This window comes from Cornus florida, unplaced genomic scaffold (assembly GCF_030987335.1).
Source record: "Cornus florida cultivar Cherokee Brave unplaced genomic scaffold, ASM3098733v1 CherokeeBrave_3.0.0_Hap2_Chr01, whole genome shotgun sequence".
NCBI lineage: Eukaryota > Viridiplantae > Streptophyta > Magnoliopsida > Cornales > Cornaceae > Cornus > Cornus florida.
Window position 1 is genome coordinate 74,810,218 of NW_026775571.1, and position 9,267 is coordinate 74,819,484.

Consider the following 9,267-nt stretch of genomic DNA (forward strand, 5'->3'; position numbering starts at 1 on the left):
AGGGCGTGGGCCTGGCGAACTCGTATCCAGAAATCCAGGGGTATCACATCGAGGTACCCTTAATTTACGTGACAAACACATGGCTCGCGCAACCCGTGCTTAACGCAGCCACTGCACATATATCTGGTGGCCAAAAATATGTTCTGACCACTCCTCCTAACCCGCACATAGACCCACAGGCACTTTAAACTCCATAAAATAATATGGTTACATACCTTGTTCAACGGCGAGCCAGTGCACACAGTCCACCGGCGGCTGAGCACCTTTTTCCATGGTGACTTCCTCCTCCATCAATTGGGCTATCCCACTATCAATTTCATCTCTGGTAATATCCCCCGTAAATGTCCAAAACCTATCAACCAGCCGAAAGAACAGAGCTCTCTTCCACTCCTCTTTCGGTGGAATCTCCTGGTGCTTTGGTCGTCGCACTCCAAACCCAAAGTTTATGCAATGTGGCCAAGTTTTACATTTAGAAATTGCCACTACTATCTTTCACTAAAAATATAGCTAAGGCAAGTAGGGATTGTCCTAATGGATTGAGTCTCGTACTAGGTTGAGGAATTAAATTAGGGTCAGTAGGTCGAGTGATCAAAGTAGTGGTTGGTTGGTTGAATTAAACTAGATGCAAATTGAACTAAAATAAGCAATAATGCAATAGAGAGAATAAAAGAGAGTTCTTGGGGTTTAGAGATCACCACTAAGCATGCTTAGGGCTAACTCTAGCCCCAAGAGGATGTCTAGCCACTCATGGATGATGTCCTCCAACACTCAAGGGCAAGCTCCATGGAAGAAATCTGCTTTTTGGTTGATGAAGAGTCTCCAATGGTGTCTTTAGCCTCCTCATCTTCTTTGCTTCCTCCCTAAGAGTTCTACAAGGTATAATATGATATGATACAAAAAGTAATCCTTATCCTTATATAGGTAGGTCAAATGACGCCCAAAATGAGCTGGGGTCGTACAACAAATATTCCCCAATGATTGGATAAAGGACAACTTTTTGTGAGCTGGAAATTTAACGTTTCGCACTAAAGGAAGTTTGATCGATCGAACCTTGGACTTGGATCGATCGAACATGGCTGAGATTTATCGAATTTGAGTTGAATCAATCCTCAATGGTGGCGCCTTTTTGGATAAAAACAAATCTGAGATATTTTGAAGATATTTTTGGGAAAAGGACAAAAGCAGTCGGTAGGGTGGTACAACTGGATAAGATCAATCATTTGGATAAGGACAAGAATGTTTGATCTATCAGAGAAGGAAGTTGGATCGATAGAACTTTTGACATCTTTGAATAGGGACAAACATGGCTCAAATCTATCTTAAAGTGCTGAGATCGATGAAAGCTGGATCGATTGAACTTTTCTTGAGATTGATCGAAGTTGCTGAAATTCCACCTTTTGCTTCCTTTTGCTCTACTTTGCTCTTTTCTTTGATTCATCCTAGAATTGCTTCAATTATGCTCTTATTTGGCTAAGTTAGCTTATTTTGGGGATAAGTACCTGAAAATGGAAATAACACGAAATCAATACAAAATGGTAAAATAAGATAGATAAAGGTTCTAGAATACCTAAGTTTAAAGGGTTTAAATACGCACTTTTCAACGCTCATCACATCCCCAAACTTAAATATTGCTAGTCCCTAGTAATGAACTAGAAAGTAAAGGAATGAAATGAACAACTAACTAACTATGAACTAGAAAGCAATAAATGGATAACACCACTTTCGTAGGGAACACGATTTCACTTAGCATATGCAACAAGCCTTTTAAACCCCTGAGTTACCCCTAATAGATGAGTGAAGTCTTGTGAGGGTTTCCAGAAATGATACCCACAAACATTAAGCTCATTCTTTCAAAAGAGGCACCAATATTGCAAACAAGCATTGGGAGAAAACTACCTCAAGTATGCAATGTTTCAAACATTTCCAAGTAATCTCCCAAAATTTCAACATCAAGCAAACAAGTATGGTCCTCCACACATCAAGACAATGATCATACAAATCAATATAAATCTAGAATCCATTTTGAGTGGACCGGCATCAAATATGTTACTATCTTAACCAACTAAAGAAATGATCACATCCTTACCATCAAACTAGCACACAAATCTAATACCGATCATCAAGACAAAAAGTGGACCTTTTATTAAAGCTTTATTGTTCTAGGTGCGCTTATTCTTTTCACTCGATTTTTTTTTTTTTTTAGGATCAAAGATGGAAGCATAGTGCAATGCATTGATCTATTAAGCTTTCTAGAGATCCATGTGGTCAAGCGTTAGGTCAATGACTCTCAAACCAGATGGCTTTAGGGCATTAGATGTTCAAACACCCCTACGGACTTATAAGCTCAAATCAACTAGGCTACAAATCAAGATAACCTCCATCTAATCATTTTTCACTTCTCACCTTTTGGGAAAAGTCCTCACTTTTTTTATTGCTTTTGCAATTTTTTTTTTTTTTTTTTAGTTCATTTATTAACCTAGAGTTTGGGCCCTCCACCTTTCGGCATAAGAAATTCAGTGTTTGATGAGGCTAGAATCCCGGCTACTTAGTGAAAAGGGGTTGTTATCCACCTTTATCAAGAATGAAAGCTTTCAATGCACTACTAGCCCAATTAGGATATAACCAATTCAATAATCAACAAAGCATGTACCCCACAAATGAATTCAAGTGTGCACCTGTGCTAATGTATAATCCTAGAGTGAATCTCAAAATAATCACAAAATCAGGATGATGTGGACCACAAGTGCAAGCAAGATATCAATCTTTCAAAAAATTTACCCCTAAATGGCAGCCACAAGGCATACAAGGAGTATTGGACTCTCAAGTCAAGTAATTTTTAAATTCTAAACAATATAGTCCTTCAAAGATCAAAATCATAGCTAGTCATGGACCAATCATAGAAAATCCCTAAAATATACAAGTCATGCTCAAAATTTTGAATTTAAAAAACACTACAAAGCACCATTACCCCAAAACTTAAATGGCACAGTGTCCTCAATATGCAAAGAGAACAAAAGGAAAGAGTATACTAGTGCAATAAAGGCAAAGAATGGCTGGGACAAAAGTATCTAAAGTGGGTGGCATAGCCCTTCCAAACTTGGGATTAACTGTGGTCCTGAAATTTAGCACTCGGATAAACTCATCAGATAACAAAAGGGATAATATAGTGCATAGTGGTCATACAAGTGTAAATGGGATAGCAACTAAAAATAGAGAGAGGAATAAGGGTGGTCCTGAAAATTTTGGGCAGTACGCTCTCTCACTGAAGTCACTGAGATACACCTAATGGAGTCAAATAGACAGATATAAGAATATAAGAATATGACATCCATAAAGAAAGCATATATATAAGGCAGGATAAAGTGCATAGTACATCATAAAATCAAAGCCGACAGACCGGCTGCAAAAATAGTATACAGTGACAAAAATGTAGCAAGTATCACGAATATCAAGGATAATAAGGAAGAGGGACTGGGAATCTCAAGTGGATGAGGCAGGACGGGCAGGCCGCGCTCCGCGGATGTCTCAGGATAGATTACGAAATGTGGCCATGACATCCGTGCGGAGGGAAGCAATGTCAGCTCTGAGGGCTACAGTCTCTGCGCAGATAGATACCACTGAGTCCTCTAAAGTCTGAAGACGCTCTCTAAAGCTGGGTATGTGATCTGGTGCCTCAGGTGTGGCTGGATCGGAAGAATAATGATCCTGAGCCTGCTCCTCATCATGAATGGGTGACCCAACTGGAGAGTGCTGCTCTGTGTCCTCTACAGGCTGCTCTAAATCAATGTCCATATGTACGGCAGCTGGATCGACTGGTATATCGTACGCTGCCGGGCCTACTGCTACTGCTGCCTCCTCATCCTCTAGCTCCTCTGCTGCCTCTACTGCGTCATCCTGTAATCTCTTGATAATAGCATTGTAGCTCTTATCCCAGTCCTTCTTCTGGAAGTGACAGGATCCTCGCTCAGGGTGCTCCCATGGATGGAAAGGATAGCGTTAGTCTAGCAAGATCTGGGTGATGAGGTGGCCAAATGGGAGAGACTTAGCCCTTTTGGGCCTCTCCTTACTAATGTGATCATCATAGAGCTTCCTCATCATGCTCCAGATGAGCGCAGGGATAGACAGCTAATGCCCTGTATAGAAAGTGTACAGAGCTGTCAAGTAGTCGCCTCTCCCCTGAATCTTGTGGCCAACTATGAAGACATTGCGGAACAAGACTGAGTCAAAGAACCACAAATCATCTGGCAAATAGGTGTGGGTGGCAAAGGTCTCGCCAGCGGCATAATGACCTGTGAGAAGAACGGTCATATCTACATATGAAGGCTGGTATAGCCTGGGACATGTCTCATGTAGCTCTAGAGGGCAGTTATGTGGACAATGGCACGATCTGGATAATGTGTCCATAATGATAGAAATCAGATGGCCATCAATGAAAGTCCTCGGCTCCACCATGTTACGCGGGGCAGGCTGGAGGTTCTGGAAGAACATCCGTACTAGCCTCGGGTACACCGGGTATGTGACAGGGGCAAGAATGGCTGCAAGGCCCCTCCGTAGTATATCATCATAAGCGGATCGGGTAAGTACCAACCGGGAAAAGAAATCTGTATCGAAGACTGACTCGTGCGCCATTGGAAGGCGTGAGTATCTATGCAATGGCTAGTCTAACTCCTGGGCTAACTAAGCTAGCTGTGGTGGTGGAGATGGTATGTGCTCAGCCTCATCGTCACCGTGTGAAGGAAATGTGCCAGCATCAGAATGTAATCTGCTGTCAGAATGGGGAGACTATGTGGGCTAAGCTGGCTCTTCCTGTATGGGGTCCTGGGTATGAGATGGACCGGCCTCGTGGTCTAAACACGGCCTGCCTCGGCGGTGATAGTGTCCATGGGCTACAGTCTTGACTCGAGCCATGGCCTGTAAAATAATTGAAAACTTACAAGGGAAGTCAGTGCCAGAATAAAGAATTTAAAGCACAAAATAGAATCATGTATGTCAAGTAAGATAGACAAAACAGATAAATGACATGAATCTATGGAAGTGACAGGATGTGAACATGCTAAGCAGTATAAGTGTAAAATGCATCCAGTGTGGAGAATCACATGCATTGGGCATGAATGAGATAACATGGACACAAAATAAGATGCATGGAATGTGTATATGAAATCTGTGAAATTCGATCGGTCAAAAAAATTATGAGATCGATCTCACATGATCGATCTGAGAAACTAAGAAACTAAGTTCGATCGATCGAACTCTGCGAAGAACGTGGACAGTCACAGATCCGTGACGTGGATGGCACGGGGCCTTCACGAAAAAGGTCGTGGGCCCATCAACACACAAAACATCAATCCTAATCACTTACGAAGGCCCATACTCCCAAAATCAAATCGAAAAATTAAAAAAATCTAACAAAATATATGTACACACATATATACATATATATACAAAGTGAGTCGAAGCTTCATCAATGAGGATGTTTATCATCAAAATAACATGGATCTAACTTTTAAAGCATATATGCATCATATTGAAGCTTGAAATCACAAATGAAGTCTTGGATCTTACCAAAAATGAGAGAAAAGAGATGAGGTGCGAAGAAGTGACGATATCCGAGATCCAAGAGGAGAGAGAGTGATTCGGGATGAGGGGAAATCGCCGGAGATGCTCGCCGGAGATGGAGAATGTGGGTGCAGCGGCGATGAGAGGAATAGGGTTTTGAGAGGGTTAGATCGATCTTTGGAATCGATCTACAAACCCTCGGTTTTATTTTTAAAAACTTCCCTAAACCAGTTCGATCGATCGAACTGAGACCCCAGATCGATCGAACTGAAATGATCTCTTTTTTAAATTTTTTTGAAATTTTTAAGATCTTTGAAAAAAACAGAAAAATTAAAAACTAAAAATTTAAAAAAAAAAAATTGAAAATTTGGAAAAAAAAAACTTTTGTATATATATATATATATACATATATTTTTATTTAAATTAAAAATTAAAAATTTAAAACTAAAAACTAAAAATTGAAAATAAAAATTTTTGGATTTTTGAAGAATTAAAATAAAATAAAATCTTTTTGGGATTTTTGGAAAATAAAATAAAATAAAAATAAAAATAAAAATTTTTAGAATTTTAAAATTAAAAAGTCAACAAAGTCAAAGATAATGAGATGAAGAATAGAGATCGATCTGAACAAAATGTTCGATCGATTTGACAGAGAGCTGAAATATGCAGGTTTTTGGGTTCAGAAATTTTTCTAAGTGTTGGAGCTCAAGATCGATCGAACTTGAAGTTTGGATCGATCTAAGGACTTATGATCGATCTGAGAACAAGTTCGAACGATGGGACAGAGAGGTGATTTGGATGCAGGTCAAAAATTTTCTAAGTGTTGGATGCAGGTCGACGTTCGATCGATCGAATACTCCTTGGAGATCGATCAAACTTATGCAAAATGCTTAATTTCAACATAAAGGTGCATGCAATCCTAATCACAGCTCCTAGCAATGGATATGAACCAAAAACAAGTATCTAGACTTCGCAAGAATTGAAATTGAAGATAGAAATGAGGGAGGAATAGGGTTTTGACACCCTACGAAATGTCGTGCTAGTCTTTAACGTCTCTAGCAAGACGTTGGGCTCTTTTAGCCTGGATCAAACATCTTATAATGCATCCCCTCCTCAATGGGGTGATAACTACTTTGAACTCCACCCAACAAATGGTTCTTTAAGGAACTTGCTGGATTAAGCTCAAAAGATGTTTTAGGTCCTTGGTCAATGCAATCTTTGGGCTTCTACGCCCTTTCAAAATAAGATTTTGAAACAACTTTCTTTGGTTTCAAGGTTGAAGATGGACTCTTAGAAACTTTGGTCTCACACAAAAACTCAATTCCTTCACTTTTAAGGTCATGTCATTTCTCTACAACATTAATCTCTTCATGCTTGTCAAATGAATTGGGGGTTGGATTAAAAATATTCAACTTTATATTTATGTGGCCAGATAAGATTTTCATTATCCTCGTCCTATAATTAATGTTGGCATTCACAGTTGCCAAGAAAGGACGGCCAAGGATAATGGGAATTTGGCTCTTAGGATTTGGAACCGGTTCCGTGTCAATAACAACGAAATCAACGGGAAAGAAGAATTTATCAATTTTGATCAATACATCCTCGATGATACCCCTAGGATTTTTTATTGATCGGTCGGCAAGTTGTAAAACTACCGACGTCAGTTTCAAGTCTCCTAAGCCTAATTTGACATATACCGAGTATGGAAGAAGATTAACACTTGCTCCTAGGTCAAGAAGAACCCGATTAATGATATGATCACTAATGATGCATGAAGTAGTAGGTGAACCGGGGTCCTTAAACTTTGGAAGAATGTTATGCTGCAAAATTGAGCTCACTTGCTCGGTTAAGACCACTTTTCTAGGTGCTTGGCTTTTGTTCTTCCTCTTTTGGGTGCATAAGTCTTTCAAGAATTTGGCATAAGCCGGAATTTGCTTGATTGCATCCAAAAGTGGAAGATTGACTTTTACTTGCCTAAAGACATCCATAATTTCATTTACTTTGGCCTTTTGCTTGTCATTTGAAATGGATCCTTTTAAGGCATCCGGAAATGGAGCTTTTGGTTCAAAAACCTTTTCAGAATTTTTCTTTGAAGTCTCTTCAACACAAGAAGTTTTCAAATTATTTTGCATATTTTTCTTTTCAAAATCACTTTTCAAGTCACTTTTTAACACATTCTCACTTATATGGTCATGCACATGTAATGAAGGAGGAATATGATATGAAACGGGACGGGTGTCAACTTATGGTTGCACCAGTTCACTCTCTTCATTGGACATACCCACTTAGTTGTCCACAATCTTTCCACTTCTCAAGGTAGTCGCTGTATTGACATGCTCTATTGTGTGACCTTCTGATGAAGAATGAGTCTCCACAACACATTGTTGCTTTTATGGGGCATTCAAAGGCATTTGTCCCTTCTCTCTTGCATTCAAGGTAGTAGCCATTTGCCCTACTTGGGTTTCTAGCTTTGCAATGGATTGAGAGTGAGAATGAAGTAATTGTGTGTTTGCCTCTAAAGTGCCCAAAGTGGTCAAAACTTTCTCTTCAAAAGCAGGACTTCTAACATTTCCTTGGGAATATGATTGATTAGGAAAATGAGAATTTGAAAATTGGTTTCCTTGTGATTGATATGATGATTTAAAACCTTGGGAACCTTGGCTTTGCATTGGAGGTGGAATGTACTTACCTTGAAAACCGCCTTGGGAAGGGTTTGAGCCCTCCTCTTGGTTTTTCCAAGAGAAATTCGGGTGATTCCTCCTACTAGGATTGTAATGATTTCCATAAGGATTATTCCCTTGATTAGTAAAAACAGCATTTGCTTGTTCATGATGCTCACTTTGCACATGTCCATGGGGACAATTGGAAATAGAATGTAAAACACTTGAACAAGTCATACATGTCTCATTAGATGCATGATGAGAATGGTTAGGGAAGGAAGATACTTGATTCGCCGAGTTTTGGTTGATCAAAAATTGATCAAACCTTTGAGATAATGATTTCATTTTGGCGGCAATTTCATTGGAGTGGTCGACTTGATGTAAGCCAACACTCTTCCTATCACTAGAATTTCTACCATTCTTCGAAAATAAAGTATGATGCAAAGAATTTTCACTCATGCTCTCATAAAGACGCCACACATCATCCTCATGCCTATCAATGTAAGCCACCCATGGAAGCATCAACCATGCCCTTGTAATTATCCGATAAGCTCTCAAAGAAATATTGAACTAATTGCCATTTGGGCATGTCATGATGTGGACACTTCCTAAGCAATTCATTAAAACGTTCCCATGCCTCATGAAATGTTTCTCCATCCCCATGTGAAAATTCTTGAATTGAGGTTCTCATGGCATTAGTCTTAGAAACCGGATAGTACTTCTTAAAGAACTCTTGTTGCATTTCCGCCTAAAAAGTTATTGAAAAAGGCCTAAGATTGTTAAACCAATATTTTGCCTTATCTTTAAGGGTGAATGAAAAAAGTTTAAGCCTTAAGACCTCTTCCAGCATGTCCGTGTATTTTACGGTGGAACATACTTCAAGAAACTCATCTAAATGCTTGAAAGGTTTTTCACTTGGAAGTCCATGATAGTTAGGAAGCATTTGAATAGTTTGTGGCTTGATTTCATAATGGTGTGCTCTAAATGGTGGCAATTGAATGCATGTGAGTGCATTATATTCATTAGGCACATAGTGATCTCTTAAAGCAAG

General features: G+C 39.4%; 1 pseudogene; it reads left to right on the forward strand.

The window, feature by feature from the left end:
* Nucleotides 1-8,803: 8,803 nt before the first annotated feature.
* Nucleotides 8,804-8,902, forward strand: LOC132282859 (small nucleolar RNA R71; annotated as a pseudogene).
* The last annotated feature ends 365 nt before the right edge of the window (nucleotides 8,903-9,267 follow it).